This window comes from Erpetoichthys calabaricus, chromosome 10 (genome assembly GCF_900747795.2).
Source record: "Erpetoichthys calabaricus chromosome 10, fErpCal1.3, whole genome shotgun sequence".
NCBI lineage: Eukaryota > Metazoa > Chordata > Cladistia > Polypteriformes > Polypteridae > Erpetoichthys > Erpetoichthys calabaricus.
This window is the reverse complement of record NC_041403.2, coordinates 73,869,118-73,888,576: the sequence shown is the minus strand read 5'-3', so window position 1 is coordinate 73,888,576 and position 19,459 is coordinate 73,869,118. Positions and strand designations below refer to the sequence as shown.

General features: G+C 38.0%; 1 protein-coding gene across 3 annotated transcripts in view; it reads left to right on the top strand.

Moving 5' to 3' along the window:
• The first annotated feature begins 6,200 nt into the window (after positions 1–6,200).
• The window catches only part of znf644b (zinc finger protein 644b), a 127,763-nt gene continuing 114,504 nt past the window's right edge, over positions 6,201–19,459 (top strand). Inside the window, exon 1 of one of the 3 annotated variants that reach the window (XM_028811430.2) lies at positions 6,201–6,443. The gene's annotated coding sequence lies outside the window, so the exon portion shown is untranslated. The remainder of the gene's footprint in view (positions 6,444–19,459) is intronic. The other 2 variants (XM_028811424.2, XM_028811426.2) reach the window with 2 other exon arrangements.

Sequence of the window (19,459 nt, the reverse complement as noted above, 5' to 3'; positions counted from 1 at the left end):
ATTCAAATGGCATATCAACAAGGGGAATAGGAACTAGAGAAGCATGGTTCTTCCTCGGAATCTGACACAGTTGAAATTCCTGACAGGACATGCAAAAATGACAAAAATGGGTTGGCCACTCTGGGGTAAATCTTCATTCATGACACACCCTCGCCTGCTGGTCTGGGGATTCACCGTGTCTGTCAAGGATCTCTGCCTTGAGGAGGTCATAGCTGGTGACATTCTCCTTCGAGAGACCATAATAAGCCTCTGGCACCTTCCCTTTCAAGAAGGCGCTATTCTGTTAGCCTATTCCGCACGCTCCCAATGACACCTAGTGGCTGTTTGTTCAAAATTCAAGAAACAATGTTTGAAATCATCACCCTCTTGTACAGATGACAATACTTGGGACGGAGCTTGTCCTTTTGAACAGCTGCACGTTCCTCATACTTGGCGATCCGGGTGCAGTACTCTCCCACCTGGGCACTTATGGACTGGAGCCCCATTGCCATTGCCATCAGAGTGACTCTTAGTTCCTGCTCCTGGCTCGTCTTGGAGCAAACTCCTGCTGACTACACCACCGTGAATAAAAGAGAGGAACACAGAAAAAGGTTTGGGGTAACCACCCCATACACTTAAAGATTTGGCTGGAAAAAGAGCAAAAAAAATTATCAACAGGTCTTTACGGACTTGAGTCCAAAACAGAACTGATTCATTGCTAACAAAATGGCGTTTTATGGTCGGGTGGAGGAAGTGATGTCATTGGGACCAGGACCAGTAGTGAGTTGACAGGTGCAGGTGGAATTACCCCTGGGTGGCATGTAGGAGAAAAAAGAAAGGGTTAGCACCCACAGCTACCCTCTGGTCCGGTGGGGGATTACCATCTTTCAAGCCCATTAGCTGCCTCCCATGTACATATGTGTGACTATATATATATATATATATATATATATATATATATATATATATATATATATATATATATATATATATATATACAGTGGGGCAAAAAGTATTTAGTCAGCCACCAATTGTGCAAGTTCTCCCACTTAAAAAGATGAGAGAGGCCTGTAATTTTCATCATAGGTATACCTCAACTATGAGAGACAAAATGAGAAAAAAAATCCACAAAATCACATTGTCTGATTTTAAATAATTTATTTGCAAATTATGATGGAAAATAAGTATTTGGTCACCTACAAACAAGCAAGATTTCTAGCTCTCACAGACCTGTAACTTCTTCTGTAAGAGGCTCTTCTGTCCTCCACTCGTTACCTGTATTAATGGCACCTATTTGAACTCGTTATCAATATAAAAGACACCTGTCCGCAACCTCAAACAGTCACACTCCAAACTCCACTATGGCTAAGACCAAAGAGCTGTCAAAGGACACCAGAAACAAAATTGTAGACTTGCACCAGGCTGGGAAGACTGAATCTGCAATAGGTAAGCAGCTTGGTGTGAAGAAATCAACTGTGGGAGCAATTATTAGAAAATGGAAGATATACAAGACCACTGATAATCTCCCTCGATCTGGGGCTCCACGCAAGATCTCAACCCGTGGGGTCAAAATGATCACAAGAACGGTGAGCAAAAATCCCAGAACCACACGGGGGGACATAGTGAATGACCTGCAGAGAGCTGGGACCAAAGTAACAAAGGCTACCATCAGTAACACACTAGCCGTCAGGGACTCAAATCCTGCAGTGCCAGACGTGTCCTCCTGCTTAAGCCAGTACATGTGCAGGCCCATCTGACAATGACAATGATCCCAAACACACCGCCCGGGTAACGAAGGATTGGCTTCGTAAGAAGCATTTCAGGGTCCTGGAGTGGCCTAGCCAGTCTCCAGATCTCAACCCTATAGAAAATCTTTGGAGGGAGTTGAAAGTCCGTGTTGCCTAGCGACAGCCCCAAAACATCACTGCTCTAGAGGAGATCTGCATGGAGGAATGGGCCAAAATACCAGCAACAGTGTGTGAAAACCTTGTGAAGACTTACAGAAGACGTTTGACCTCTGTCATTGCCAACAAAGGGTATATAACAAAGTATTGAGATGAACTTTTGTTATTGACCAAATACATTTTTTCCACCATAATTTGCAAATAAATTCTTCAAAAATCAGACAATGTGATTTTCTGGATTTTTTTTCTCATTTTGTCTCTCATAGTTGAGGTATACCAATGATGAAAATTACAGGCCTCTCTCATCTTTTTAAGTGGGAGAACTTGCACAATTGGTGGCTGACTAAATACTTTTTTGCCCCACTGTATATTGTGATGGATGGCCGGCAGCTCAACCCGGCCAAAACCCCCAGGACGCTAGATGGTGACTTCCCTGCAGCTTAGCGGTGCCCCAGATTCCCACAGGGCACTATGGGAGATGGAGTTCGGCTTCACAGCCCTGCTGGGTACCGTGGGTGCTGCCAGGGGATGCTGCAGGGAGACACAGGGACTTCTGTTTCCAATATAGCCCGGAAGTACTCCCAAGTCATGGAGACAGAAGGACAGAAGTACTTCCGGGCTGAAGAAAATACAAGTCTCCATCTGACTCGGACAGAGGTAGGTAGAGTAGCCAAAAATTGTACTCAAGTAAGAGTAGCGTTACTTCAAAATAATATTACTCAAGTAGAAGTAAAAAGTAGTCATCCAAAAAATTACTCAAGTAAGAGTAAAAAAGTATTTGGTGAAAAGACTACTCAAGTACTGAGTAACTGTTTGAACATAATAAATTATTTATTTTTTAGAAATGTTGTAATAAGACAGACAAAAATATAAAATAAAGTGCAAATTCTGCTATTTCCAAATAATAAAAAATGAGTACAAATAAACTCTTTACAAAATAAAGATGCACAAATAACACAAAGTTCCAAATCTCAGTTTTTCACAACAAAGCTTTTGAAGCCAATACCTACAGTAGGTAACATGTGTGGTTGAACAGTGCAAACTACTTACAGTGACAAGATAACCTGTACACTGACAATGTAATACTGTATATTCACTTTATGGTGTAGCGGGTCCGCAGCTTCAAAAAAAAAAAAAAAAAGGCCAGTTTCAAATCCATAAATCCGTGTCACTCTCCTAGGTGCAACTGCACGACCGCAGGGAGTTAATGAGGTAGTTGGAGTGAGTCACATCTGCATGTGCGGGTGCGATCATTCTCGATTGCTTCATTGGCTTTCTGCGGCGTGTGATTAAGCCCCACGGAGACAGGAGTGTTTATATACAGGTCGGCACAAAAAAAAAAAAAAAAGAAGGGGGAATCAAAGGGGGAGTGTGTAGGGGACCAGCATCGTTACACACTTGCCCTCCAAATAGCACAGCTGATAGAAAATAACATTAGAACAAGGCAGCTTGTGCACGTACAAGAAGTCTCACTTTACCTTGACTGTCTGTGCATGTTTGGTTAAAACCTGCTTGTTCTTTACTCAGTGAAATGATGGTTAAGCTTCAGCAGCAATTGGCTCTCAATGTTCTTGCAGTGAACAGGTGCCCCGCATGACTAAAAGTCTCTCAACAGACTGCAGACGCAGGAAGTTTGTGTGAGGTCATGTGACTGCATGGCTACATCTGATTGGTGAAACGGAGTCATATGATTATTGTTGCTCTGTCTGATTGGTGAAACATAGTCATGTGATTAATGTTGCTACGTCTGATTGGTGTAACAGTCATGCAGTAGATCCACTGGCGACTTCTCTCTCGCAAAAATGCAGCGTATCTAATGTTTTAATGGAAAAAAGTAACAAGTCGAGTGTTGCCCAATGTAGTGGAGTAAGATTAGCGTTTCTTCTTCGCAAATGTACTGAAGTAAAAGCTTTTACCTGGTGTCTTGGGTGTTTGTATATTGGGTTTGAGGAGTCCTCTAGTGTCATATATATAATATAATATATGCATATAATATAATATAATACATATAATAAATTGCAAAAGGATTATTATTTATTAACTAAAAATCCATAGTACAAACAGGATTTTCAGTAGTGGAGATATGGAAGGAAAATAGTATTGCTCAAGGAAAAACTTACACACACACACACACACACATATATATATATATATATATATATATATTTGCAGCTTGAGATCCACAAATCACGTATTCATCTTCTCCCTTTGTGGATCTCCAGCTGCAAATATGCAAACCATATCACAGACCTTCGCTTCCTATATATATATATATATATATATATATATATATATATATATATATATATACAGTATATAGGAGTTAAGTGGAGAGGTTTGCTTTGTGGTGCAGAAAGAATTGTCTGCAACTTCACCAAGAAACTGGATATTCACTTTCACTGTATCAGAGTGTCTAGGCACAGTCATCATTCAGGAAACAAATATAGCAATGGTGAATTGCAACAGTACTTGGGGGGTCCACCATCAATGACAGCCTGGACTATATAAGAAAGGGCAGAGCAGACTCATTTTTCTTAAGAGACTACATTCTTTTAATGTGGGTAGTGACTTCCTTCACATCTACACTCTGGCCAGTGTGATTTTTTATGCTGTGGTATGCTGGGCCGGTAACATCAATACAGGAGAGGCCCACCAAATCAACAAGCTAACTAAAAAGGCAGGCTCAATTATATGATGCACTTTGGACCACGTGGAGATGATAGCAATAAAAACAAACCTGATTGCCATTATGAACAATGCTACACATCCTCTCTCTTACACACAAACAATGAGTAATCGGTCAGTCAGTCAGTTTTCCAACCTGCTATATCCTAACACAGGGTCACGGGGGTCTGATGGAGCCAATCCCAGCCAGCACAGGGCACAAGGCAGGAACAAATCCTGGGCAGGGCGTCAGCCCACCACAGGGCACACACACACACACACCAAGGACAATTTAGGATTGCCAATACACCTAACCGGCATGTCTTTGGACTGTGGGAGGAAACCAGAGCACCTGGAAGAAACCCACGCAGACACAGGGAGAACATGCAAACTCCACGCAGGGAGAACCCGGGAAGCGAACCCAGATCTCATTACTGTGAGGCTGCAGTGCTACCGCTGCGCCACCGTGCCACCCCACAATGAGTAATTCAAGACAAAAAAGTTTTCAGCAGAAGTGTTTCAAGACATGCTACTTGGGGTCCTTTATACAAATGGCAGTACAGCTGTATAATTACTCACTGCAACTCTAACTGTGATATCAGAACTTTTCTTTCCTTTTAGACATTCGATGTATATTAGAAATGTGTTAAAGCCAAATTTTACCCTGGGGACAAATAAAAACAAAGAAAGATTAAAATATTAATAAAAAGAAAATAAAAATGTTTCAATGATGTCTTTTTAATTACCAAAAAATGTAATACGCAATAACCTGCTTTCCTCTTTCTTGACTTATCTTTTAAAAAGGTAAGCAAAAGGAAGATGAGTTCATTTGTATCATCCAGGTGTATTCCACTTTTGGAGATACACTGAATTTGCTTATGAATTAAAACAAGAATGGCTTTGGTTCTACTTCATGCTGAAGATTCTCCTAGCTAAGCATTAGGCCTGCATATGCAGAGTATGACTATCTCCAATATGACTTGTAGTCTGTGTTTTCTAGAAGCCAGAAACAATGAGGCACACAAAGTTGTAAGTGTATGCAATAGTGGATTTGTTACATCAGCCTTAGACCTCTTGCTGTAATGTTGTGTCCGGACAACAGAAAGGAACATACAATCAAAACAATACAGTTCAGAGAAATCTTTTTTTTCTCTTACTCATCTTGCATTGATTCTGGCCTTAATATTTTATCTGCTGATATATATTAATCCTTTTAGACAATAATGAAAAATCATTGAAATAGCTACACAGGTTAACAACTTGGAAATGCATTTAAATTTTTTTTTTTAATTTTAGCATGTATATAGACCTCAGAATGGTGGAAAATAATTGTAACTTGAAAAGGCTTGTAAGGTATTGAGATAATTTAATACAGTTTTTCCCAACACAAGAACTGTACAACTGTTTGCAAACATGATTCATCTGGTGATTTAAGGGCAGGTGAATGAATCATATATTTGGAGATCAGTTAAAAATCGATAGGAGAGCTTTAAGCTGCCACCATGTTTCCAGTCTTCCAAGCTGCCACTTTAAACCAAGAATTTTCCTGCTGTCTGTCAGGAAGGCTCCACTTTTTCGAAATGGGGGTGTCAAGTTACTAAAGGCGCAACAAAAGAGGCTAAACAATAACGTGAAGAAAATATGGATAAGGTAGTTAAGGAAAAAGTTAATCAGAATTAGAATAACTTTACTAAGATATCCCAAGGTGTCAGCTCCGAGGATGGAAGAGACATTTGGCACTCGGCTTGTATTTGTGGATGTCCCTGTACCAATAATGAGCAAGCCTGCAGAATAGCAGGCAAAATGGCGGCTGTGAAATGGATGGAGGACGAAAGCGAACAATAATCAAGTGTAACGATTAATAACCATACTGTTTACATTTTCCGAAGAGGAAAGGTAGGTTCGCAATTATACTAGAGCAATTTGAGATGTTGGGGTTCCTATCGGCGTTCTTCCAGTAGACCGCGTCCCTCTTCGGTTGACTCCTTGCTTTGGTATGGGGCTTTAATGGACACGGCGGCACACAACAACAGCACCAGAGAAGGAGCAAACGACATGTCTGGCGGCTTGGGTGGAAGGAAGGTCTCCTCACCGACCCCATTCCCCATGCCTCAGGCCGATCGGCGGATATGGGCCATCCCACTCGTGTCCAGGAACCGGCTTGCGAGAAACTTTTTGGTTAGGGCTTAAAAAAAAAAAAAAAAAAAAAAAAAAAAAAGCTTGAGAGAAAAGCGCAGCAGCATCACGACCACCACAGGAATGTGGGCACCAGTTTGAGTGTTCTGACTTTTTTGGTTTGGCATTTGCACATGGACACGGGCATCTCGATGGAATAGCAATGGTGTGAGCATAAAAAGGTGTTGGTGGGGTGGTGTTTGCCAATGAACATTTCAAAACTACCTGTGCATCCTTCCTTCAGGCGTAGGGTTTGACAGGGCAGGTCCTGAACTTGACCCATCCATAAAAGTCACTCACACCCTCTCACCTCTGATCTGACACCTTGAGTGTATCTTTAAATTAATTTGGGGTTTAACAGACACTTGTGTGTTGATATCCATCTGAATGCAATCTTAACTTGACATTTGATGGACCATAGTTTAGAGATATCAGTGTAAAACTAACAAAATAGGATAGAGTGGGGTAAAAACTGTCAGCTTGATTTGGATCTATGTCTTTGGTCTTCATTTGAGTGGGATGCCTCACTCCTATTTAGCAATTGCAGCACAGCTGAACACTTAGTATAATTAATCTCTTTTGTTTGATTCATCACCTAGACCTTTCAGACCTTAAAATAAATAAAAACTACCAGATGGTACAACTTTTAAATATAAACCAACAGTAATGTATTGGATTAGTGCAATGAGCACACCTCCATCCTAATCATTTAGTTGGGATGGTCCATTAATATGAAACATTACCAAGCAAATTTAAAACACTGCAGTTATTTTTTTTTTCTTGAAAGGCCACTGGATGCTGAATATTTGATTTACAATATATTTTTGAGTATTTTACCTGTACTGTATATTAAATGCAACAGAAACTGGTTCTGAAGTACAATGTAGTACAGTACAGAAGGAAATGAAGCTCCCATTTTCCTTAATTGCCAGAATATGATCTCATGGGGCTGTTTTCTTTCATGACAGGCAGCCATTTTACATTTAAGGAGGCTTTGCAGCAAAACAGCTTAATTGAAAAGAGAGGAACGCCTATAAGTCAAAAATATCATTTGATTTGTATTCTGCACCTCAGTTCATGTGTTCATGTAGTAGTAAACAATAATTGATGAAAAGCCAGTTTGTGTCACCAGGAAGGTGGGGTCCTCAGAAAGGCTTTTTTTTTTTTGTGACTGCAGATGATGTGTTCTCTAAAGATGAAACATTTGGTGAACTGCATTTGAGTAAAATTACTAGTGAAATGGTGTTTCCATTTCTTTTTTGGAAGGCCACATACCTTTGACCTCAGTGTTTTCTGATTACCAGCACGTTGTCTGTTGTTTTTACTGGTTAAGCAAACCCACTAACATTAGTTCAGTACTACTATAGTTACGAAAGTTAGCAGTTTTGGGTTGTGGTGAATACAAACTGTAAAGAATTTAGGAATTTAATGCTGAAAATGTTCCATTAGTGTTTTATTTAATTTTAATGTCCAAATGTGGACAGTAATTTAAGATATATATATGCAGTTCCTGGAATTTTTTACATTTCTGATAGACCAAAGACTGAATGAGCAAAATTATATATCAGACATTTTTATTCTTTAAAATAACATAATGAATATTTTTTTTACCAGCAAATAACACCCACTATCACGTATCGGGCAGCCTTCTTTGTTGCTCTGTGTGTGTGTGTGTATGTGTTTAATACCAGCACTTCCTTTTAAGAATATGGCTCCAGTCAATTCTCACAGACGTTTTTTAATCTGAAAAGAGGGGTAAGTTATTCAAAAGGAAGTTTGTTGCTTTGTGTTCACCTTTCACAGATTCTATGGCAAGGAGTTGTGCACATTTCACTATCCCATAAGTGGTACTTTCCTGCATAATCTGACCCATAGACCCTAAGCATAAACTACAGAACCAAAACATGTGTATGTATTGTTGAAATTTAGAAAGTGTCAGGTAATGAGAATATATGCTTGAATAGAATATTCTGTTTGTTTTATCTATAAAAAGTAAATGCAAACTCTTTAACCATTTATTATTTCTTGGATTCCACACATTGTCAGCTGTTTTACTGCCTGACTTCAAAAGTGACAATCATAGAGATAATTATTAGAAATAGAGAAAAAAATAAGTAGTAACTTTTGTTTGCCATAAGTAAATTTTAGTGGATATTATGAAATGTTCTGTTTGATGTTTTTCACTAAAGATAGGCAAACAAACTTTCTGAATAAATCATGGAAAGCCAATGATTGCTTTGCAGAAGATGCCATATTCACATGTTTTCATTTTAATTAACTTACCATTTTGAAATTAGTCTGAATAATTGTTTTAGTTCCTTTGAATTTTCTTCATTATCACACTTGGAGTACTATCATTGCTTTTTTTGTAAAATATAATTCTGACCAAGTAGTGTGTTGTAATTTGGGGTACAGGACCTTTGTGTTTAGTGTTATTTGATGTTTTCTGTCATTGACTGCCTTGGAAGACATGCTGTGCTGTTTCTATCACCTGCAGATTTTTGTGGTGAAGTGCTAGCTTCTCCTTATTGGCTTACTGCTCATAATCTCAAGTTTGTGTATCTCATAAATGAAGTGCATTTTGTGGGGCTGCAATGCCTGTTTTTACAAAGAGATAAACCTCCGCCTATATTCCCATCATTTTTCAGTTAATGGAAAAATTCCTGTTACCATATGATTTTAAAGTTTAATGGACATTTTTATTTTATTTATTTTGGGGTACTAGATGTTTTAATGGAATGTGTACAAAAACCCACATTACTTTTTCTTTTAATGTGAAATCTTTGCAGTGTGGCAGTAGAACTACTGTGAAAGTTTTGTACTGTGTGAAGATGTAATGGTAGTAGTAGTAAAACTGGAGTATTGAAGAGACTCCCCTCTAGGGCATGAAAATGGAACTGCATAAATATTTTCAGCAGACATTTTGTGTCTTTAGGCTTGAAGTTGATCTTGACTTCCTCATGTGCTTCACACTTTAAGCATCACATGCTTATTAATGTGGGAATATCACTTTTTAATCTTCATCATTAGTCTAATGGGAATTTATTTATTGCTTTTTAAAGGTTCTTGGCTGCTGACATCCACATTTCATAACAAAAGCACTCTAAATTGTATTGAGGATTGGTGTTAATGCTTGTTAACCTTGCATTCACATGTATTTTCCTGTATTTTAAAGTTTTAGGCAATTGGTGTAAATCTTTATTTTCCTCCTTCAATCAATATTTTTATTTTTTTTGTCCCTACAGCAATAATGTTACTCTCTTGTTTTTGATAATTTAATGTTATACTATGCAAAAGACACATAAAGATATACAAGAGAATGATTTCACTTCCCCAAGAACAAAACTACATTTTTATATTCTTGGCAAGTTTTTCCTTTTTAGGGTATTATTCATTGGGTAAGGGTAATTTTCAAGAAAAAGTTATTAGTAAAATAAAAATACATGAATTGATATTTAAGTCAGTAAAAATCACTTACTATTTAAGTCTTTTAACCCTGTTTTGAAGTTTTCAGTGAAATAAAGTATTACTTGGAGTAGTTATCTGAAATTGTGAGAATTCCATCTCATCATTAGTTTTGGTTTCTAAACATTGTTTTTTGTTGGTTTGAATTTGCTTTATTTCTGGTAAGATATGACTGTTTTGGGGCACATTTAAGATAGCTGCTGTTTGTTTCTGTTTATATTGACATTTTATGACATTACTAGTAAATCTTCTGCAGTATTCTTAAGTTTCTTTAAATGGGTAACCATTAATGATATTAACTTGTAATTTGTGGCAAGTGTTGTTCAGGTTTAGATTCAAATGTGATCTTTATAATAAAATAATTGTTCCCAACTACTCTTATTCGTAAAATTACAGGTCATTTATGTATGGAGGTATAATATTTTCAGTCTCTTGCTTGATTTGTGGAATATTGTATTCAGGAGATTTTCATCCAGGAAAAAGACAAGAGGAAGAAGATGATGAAGAAGAAAAACACTTTTTCAATGACTTAATGAGGGTTAACATTCTGCTTGCTATATACATGAAGTTAGAAATGTAGATGTTTTTGGGTTTCCTTTTATACATGGATGTATGTTTCCTTTGATATCAAAGAAAACCAAGACAGGCTTATAAAGTAATTTCTTAAACAAATAATGAATTGTATTAGTTTTGACTTTTAGCAGCACTGGTGATAGGCGAAAATACCAAACATTTTAGTGTATATATTTCTTGTGACACATTGAACAAAGAGATGGTTTGCAAACTGCTATACAGGGTTAATTTTAGCATAATGTAAAAGGAAGTAACACACACTGTAGAAGCAATCAAACATGCAAAAGGCTAATATATTTTTCAAAAACAATGTTAATGTCTTATTTGAAGCTGTTACTCAATATTTCTTTAATCCCATAACTCAGTATCCAGTATTAACTCTGATTTCCCCAGGTTCACTGGTATGTAGTTTGTGTTAATCTGAATTTCTACTCAGGGTACCATGTTAATGGTACTTTGCCGCTTATGTTTGTTATTACTGGAGCGTGATGCTTATTCGTAAAAATACTGTGCTGATATGAAGTATAATGCATTGCTTAGCAGTCATCTGAAGGTAATCACATTTATGTCAAATTCACTCATGTGTCACACCCTGTTTTTAGAACTTTAATGGCAAAAAAATGATTATAAAACACTGTTGAAAATTGTAAGGATCTTTTATATACTGTAGCACACTGATTTAACTGCAAACTGGAAAAATTGGTATCTTTGCTGTTTTAATGGTAACATTTCAAGTGCTTTTAAATAAATCCACCGACAAACAGGCAGCTGCTTAATGTTGTCATCTGTTTGAATCAATGTTTTTCATATAGTGTGCTTCACACTGAGAGGGTCTGAGTGCTTTATATTTAGAGTTATACCTGCTTATCCCCATCTTACCTTCTCCTTTACATTCATGCTATTTCACATCACATATGTATGTTTATGTTGTGATTCATTACCAATGTATGTATAATTTTAATAGAAAATTATACATGGTGGGAGAATTTTGTGGTTGAGAATTGGCTTATGAAAAACACAGGTCAAATCCATTTTACTAGTAATAGTAGTAGTATTATGAACAGAGTACAGTGAAATTCCCACTTGTATTTTTGACCAACAAGTAACACACCATCATTCTTCAGTTATTTGTTCTGCTCCCTCACAACTTCAGAAGATGTGAAACATGCTATGAAGAATAAAGTGGGTGGAATTCATAAAAACATGTCCACTGCACAGTGAATGTGCTGCTAACTGGGATATACTCTTTTATGTAGTGGCTCTGACCAGGAGAATACCTTGTACTTGCACTGTGTTGCAACTGTCTATGAACTTTCCATTGTGCCACCCTGGGGTAATTACATGGTCAAGTGTGAAGTGCTTTTTTGAACCCCTGTAGTGTTTTAAAAAAAAAAAAAAAATCTACTGCCAGTGATTAAAACCAGTGCACCCTGCGTATGAACTAACTTTAACCCTGGCACAAATCTACTAGGGCACATGCAGCTGATCATTTGTTAATATTAATGCTCTATTGTACCATCATAAGCTATTTTTACACTGTAGTTCAATTCCATTTTTTTTAGTCTTATCTGACAGAGTTTTGATCTTATTAGAAAAGCGTGAATAGCCAAAAAACCACATAGAATTAAAACTTTTCAGGAGTTTTTCAACCTCTTTTGTAAGTGATACTAAATCCTATACAGTTGCATGCAACACAAATGTAACCTATGTTTGAACACTTGAATTAGAATTACCTGGAAATTTACACTCGTCAACATATTTTATGTGAATATTTATGTGACCCGTGTCTTATGTCTGCATTGAAAATCATGATGGATTAGAGTAGTGACTCAGCATGCCAATTAAATGAAAGCAAAATATAAAACTTAGTATTTGTGGTGACTGTCACCAGCAAATACAGACCAATTGGTACAGATTTTTCAAGACAAATGATGTGCTTCAGACAAAAATATAAGCAATTGAATGTCCCCCTTGAATTTGTCAAACATCTGTTTTTTACCTAAATACTCCATAGCCTACTCCCATTAGTAATAATTGCACTCAAAGCAACAGCTATTTTTCCTTTCATTTTAAGCGGACAAATTCACAGATATTCTACATTAATGTTCATGGGCGTCTATTAGGTAGCATCTGTCTGACAAATTTGTTTTTATTGATTTTGTGCATGCGGGGAACATTTAGGATAGGTATCTGTGCGCTCATTGTATTTAAGTCTCTCTCAAAATTAATTTGAACAGTCAGAAATACATGATTTGAGCCAATATTTGGAATTGAGTCTGTCTCTGTTAGCTGAGTAATTTTTTTCTACTTGTGAATATAACTGAAATTAAATTAAAGATAATCGAAGAGTTGACTACATGCTTAGTCTTTTTTCATTTTGAAATGTCATGATTGTATTTACTGAAATACAACCAAGGGTATTAGCAGACAAATTAGATATAACAGCAGTTCTTAAAGTTAAATACGCCATGTGTGATGTTTAGGAATCTGGTATAAATAAAAGTATTTTGTTACATGCCAAGTCCAGGTTTTCTCATTTTGTGGCTTTCTATTTGCTGTAATAGTATGTCAAGCTTGTCACCTGTCTTGGCTTATTTTCTGTGAAAAATGAATATTATATATTGTTTATTAAATTTTACCTTGTATGTGTGCTGTTTGCTCCTCAGCGCCTAAACAAAAGGGCTACTTTTTGAGTGCTGTAGAAAATGGCCTCTTGGTTAGGTATGATACTATGATTTCAATGGAATACAATATATGTTATCCCACTATGTTTTTTCCTTGTCTGTGTTAAAGACAATATTTGTCAATGGTTAATATCATTTGATAGCCTTGAGATATATATATACATTAGCTGTGCTACGTGTCTAAGATGGGTTGAAATCTTGGTAATCAATGTAGCCCTTTTTTTTTTTTATTTTTATAAATGGGTGTTGTCCATTTGGTCTGGTATAATAATATGCACTCAATCCCTTTCCCTTGTGGTGACCTTTTCCTCTTTGACAAGAGCTGCCCATTTTTTCCACTTCCTTTTTGACATGACATCACTAGGAAAATGCATCAGTGGCCGCTACAACATTGGCCTGGCTTAGCACCTCTAACCTAGTTTTGTCGAAGATTTGGCTTCCTAGTGTATATGTCGATTTATATTCATGTTTACTCTTCCATTTCAGACCATGGGAAATTATAAGTCATTAACATTACAGCTATAAACCTTGTTCACAAGGACTGAGTGGATGCAAAAAATTTGCTGCTATGCTGCTGTTGTTGGAGTATAATGTTTGACAACAAAATAAACTGATAAGACCAGTTTTCTTATTTTTAGATCCTTATTTAGTAGTTTTATCATTATTTTTAATTATTTTATCCTTCATGTACAGTAATCCCTCCTCCATCGCGGGGGTTGCGTTCCAGAGCCACCCGCGAAATAAGAAAATCCGCGAAGTAGAAACCATATGTTTATATAGTTATTTTTATATTGTCATGCTTGGGTCACAGATTTGCGCAGAAACACAGGAGGTTGTAGAGAGACAGGAACGTTATTCAAACACTGCAAACAAACATTTGTCTCTTTTTCAAAAGTTTAAACTGTGCTCCATGACAAGACAGAGATGACAGTTCAGTCTCACAATTAAAAGAATGCAAACATATCTTCCTCTTCAAAGGAAACAGAGAGGAAAGCAAACAAATCAATAGGGCTGTTTGGCTTGCGGTACAAAGCTGTTGAAGGCGGCAGCTCACACCCCCTCCGTCAGGAGCAGGGAGAGAGAGAGAGAGAGAGAAAAACAAAGTCAAAAATCAATATGTGCCCTTTGAACTTTTAAGTATGCGAAGCACCGTGCAGCATACTTAAAAGCTGCACACAGAAGGTAGCAATGTGAAGATAATCTTTCAGCATTTTTAGACGAGCGTCCGTATCGTCTAGGTGTGCGAACAGCCCCCCTGCTCACACCCCCTACGTCAGGATCACAGATAGTCAGCGCAAGAGAGAGAGAAAGAAAAGTAAGTTGGGTAGCTTCTCAGCCATCTGCCAATAGCGTCCCTTGTATGAAATCAACTGGGCAAACCAACTGAGGAAGCATGTACCAGAAATTAAAAGACCCATTGTCCTCAGAAATCCGCGAACCAGCAAGAAATCCGCGATATATATTTAAATATGCTTACATATAAAATCCGCGATAGAGTGAAGCCGCGAAAGGCGAAGCGCGATATAGCGAGGGATCACTGTACATGTTTTGCCTATTTTAAAATTTTCTTCCCATTAGTGGCAACTGGACAGACACACAGATACACACACACAGACACCTGTCCTTTTATTAAGAAGGAAGATAAACTGATTTCTGTCTGTCCAGTAGTTACTGTTTGTTGAAAGTATTCAGCATTAATGTTTGCAGTGCACCATTTATTGGCATGTATTTTTAATGCATGTAGTAATACAATGGATGTATTTTTTTCATTCCAACAGATGGCGCATCACAAACATTACCATTGCTTTTACGAATCCCATACCAAATGGCATAAAACAAAGGCATAGAAACCGGACAGACATACAGATACACAGACACACACACACAGATGCTTGTCCTTTTAATAAAGTGGATATCTGTCACTGCCGTTATGTTAGGTGAACTGAAAAGGTTTCTGTTTTTTTGGTTTTAACTTTTGATTTCAAGACTTTGAAGACTAATTTCATTGGCAAAAGTCCACTAATTTGAGTTTTCGTTTCCTTTCCCTATCAGTTTATGGAAGTGACTGACAGGAATGTTTACTGCTTTCTTTCGTACTAACTTTATTGCACACAGTAATGAGTTTCCTTCAATACTGGCGTTACAGAACTAAGACTAAAGTTTGGCTGTTGCTAATGCAAGTCATAATGTCGCATTACATCTTGACGTAATGTGCACATAATTGCTTGAGCTGTGCAACATTATTTAATGAAGTTCTTGTGAGGAAGAAGCTTACATACAAAGGCAAGATGATCGCCTCTTTTCAAAATAATAGACACTGTAAAGGAGCAAGTGATGCAACAAACAAAGAAAAGATACTGTAGTTACAATCTCACCTAAAACCAAAAAGATAACAGGCAACCTTTATTTAACAGAAGAAGTATACCAATAATGACATAAGGCTAAATGTACTGCAGATATAAAATATCTTTTTATCTTGCAGCTGTATAATTCATACAAATAACTTAATTTTTCATATTTTTTAAAAAAAATTTTTGTCTAATGAGATTGTTACCTCACAAATGTATAGGCTAGATGTATTTTTCTTTGCATATGTCATTGTAAATAAAGCTTTATGCATACTTTCAGCATGTTGTGCTTCTGCATTCATGATCAGGAGAGACCAGATGCATGAAATAGATATATCTTTTGAAATGATTCATTGTTCATGTTAATGACAATGGTTTCTTTTTCTTGATGTGATTACTACTTTTTGTTTTTAGCCTTTTAATAGTAGCATATTTTAATGTAACTTTTAGCATCCCATAACTTTCCTATTTATGTTAATTACATGCCAAGAAAATACAGATGTGTCAAATGGCCTTTTGGTGAGATTTTAGCCATGACAAATCACTAGTTTCCTCGTATATGTACTGTATTCATACCTAGCAACTAAAAAGAGAAACATGAATAAAAGAATAATCTCTGTAAATTAGGAAAGATCTTTTTCCTTATGTAAAGGGAAACTTAAAAAAAAAATCACATTCTTTTCTAATACAGTAATCCCTCATCCATCGGGGGGGTTGCGTTCCAGAGCCACCCGCGAAATAAGAAAATCCGCGAAGTAGAAACCATATGTTTATATAGTTATTTTTATATTGTCATGCTTGGGTCACAGATTTGCGCAGAAACACAGGAGGTTGTAGAGAGACAGGAACGTTATTCAAACACTGCAAACAAACATTTGTCTCTTTTTCAAAAGTTTAAACTGTGCTCCATGACAAGACAGAGATGACAGTTCTGTCTCACAATTAAAAGAATGCAAACATATCTTCCTCTTCAAAGGAGTGCGTGTCAGGAGCACAGGCTGTCACAGAGATAGAGAAAAGCAAACAAATCAATAGGGCTGCTTTTAAGTATGCGAAGCACCGCGGCACAAAGCTGTTGAAGGTGGCAGCTCACACCCCCTCCGTCAGGAGCAGACAAAGAGAGAGAGACAGACAGAGTTTGTTTTTCAATCAAAAATCAATACGTGCCCTTCGAGCTTTTAAATATGCAAAGCACCAGGCAGCATGTCGTTTCAGGAAGCAGCTGCACAAAAGATAGCAACGTGAAGATAATCTTTCAGCATTTTTAGACGAGCGTCCGTATCGTCTAGGTGTGCGAACAGCCCCCTGCTCACACCCCCTACGTCAGGATCAGAGAAAGTCAGTGCAAGAGAGACAGAGAAAAGTAAGCTGGGTAGCTTCTCAGCCATCTGCCAATAGCGTCCCTTGTATGAAATCAACTGGGCAAACCAACTGAGGAAGCATGTACCAGAAATTAAAAGACCCATTGTCCGCAGAAACCCGCGAAGCAGCGAAAAATCCGCGATATATATTTAAATATGCTTACATATAAAATCCGCGATGGAGTGAAGCCGCGAAAGGCGAAGCGCGATATAGTGAGGGATTACTGTATTCCTACAGTGTTAAAAAAAATTAGCTCTTATGGTTCAATGTTTCTCTGATGTTACTGAAGTTGTATCACAGTACAGTGGAACCTCGGGTCACGACTGTAATTCATTCCAAAACTCTGGTCGCAACCCGATTTGGTTGTGACCCGAAGTAATATCCCCCATATGATTGTATGTAAATACAATTAATCCGTTCCAAATATATATTTTTTTGAAGATTTTTAAGTACAAAAATAGTTAATTATACCATAGAATGCACAGTGTAATAGTAAACTAGATGTTTACTTACTACTTCTGGTCACTCCAGCTCCTTGATTGCTCAGCTGGAGCGACCGCTTCCTTCTCCCCCACAGAGTGTTGGCCAAAACACCCCTGCTTGGGCTCGCTCTCTCGCTCGCTGCACAGGGAATGCACAGGGAGAGATTGAACACATGTGGAAATCGTTGGCGCGTACTAGTGCTGGGCGGTATACCGGTTCATACCGAAAACCGTTTTTTATTTTTTTTATGATATGGATTTTTCTTATACCGCAACACCGGTTTAAATTGCCTAAACGACGTTCGGAACATGGCGCAGCGGGAAACTGTTCAAGTGGGGACCTTTTTCACTGCTACACCGCTAAACACAGATTTGTTGCACTAGGGCTCTTTTTCACTGCTACACCACCAAATATTGGGCGGTATCATAGGTATGCCGCGCGGTGAAAATGGACAGAGAGCATTCTGAAACTGAACTAAAAGTTGAACATGATGAACAGAAGAAATTTTGCCGAAAAAAAGGAGTCACGTCCGTCGCCTGGAGATACTTTAGTTTTAAAAGGTCAGATGTGTAAATACTGTTTCTATACTACTGGATAATACTGCAAGCCAAGTTGTACAGTAATCCCTCCTCCATCGCGGGGATTGCTTTCCAGAGCCACCCGCGAAATAAGAAAATCCGCGAAGTAGAAACCATATGTTTATATGGTTATTTTTATATTGTCATGCTTGGGTCACAGATTTGCGCAGAAACACAGGAGGTTGTAGAGAGACAGGAACGTTATTCAAACACTGCAAACAAACATTTGTCTCTTTTTCAAAAGTTTAAACTGTGCTCCATGACAAGACAGAGATGACAGTTCAGTCTCACAATTAAAAGAATGCAAACATATCTTCCTCTTCAAAGGAGCAAACAAATCAATAGGGCTGTTTGCTTTTAAGTATGCGAAGCACCGCGGCACAAAGCTGTTGAAGGCGGCAGCTCACACCCCCTCCGTCAGGAGCAGAGAGAGAGAGAGAGAGAGAGACAGATAAAAAAATCAATACGTGCCCTTTGAGCTTTTAAGTATGCGAAGCACCGTGCAGCATGTCCTTCGGGAAGCAGCTGCACACAGAAGGTAGCAACGTCCCTATCGTCTAGGTGTGCGAACAGCCCCCCTGCTCACACCCCCCTACGTCAGCGCAAGAGAGAGAGAGAGAGAGAGAAAGTAAGTTGGGTAGCTTCTCAGCCATCTGCCAATAGCGTCCCTTGTATGAAATCAACTGGGCAAACCAACTGAGGAAGCATGTACCAGAAATTAAAAGACCTATTGTCCATAGAAACCCGCGAAGCAGCGAAAAATCCGCGATATATATTTAAATATGCTTACATATAAAATCCGCGATGGAGTGAAGCCGCGAAAGGCGAAGCGCGATATAGCGAGGGATCACTGTACTTGTTTTTGTACTTGCTAGTGTATGTTTTGCTTGTATTCATCCTGTGCTGGCGACTCGTTCAGAGATGGGTGCAACTCTGAATGGATGCCATAATTAAACATGTATAACGAAGATATTTTTAAAGTTCTGAACACTCCGTCGGCTAAGTTAATAACTAGTTTTAATTTCATAAAGACGTTTATCGTGTGGTGATTGGTAATGTGGAGAAAGAAAAAGGAAAGATAGGAACTGGGGTTTTGGTAGAGAGCAGGAATATCATGAAGTGAATGGATTCTGTGCGGTGATTGCTGCAGGCGCCTGCTCTTAGTGCGGAGGAAGTCAGTTTAAGAAGCGTAGTGATTAACGACTGGGTCGGGGAACACTTAACACAAAGTATTTGATGTGCTG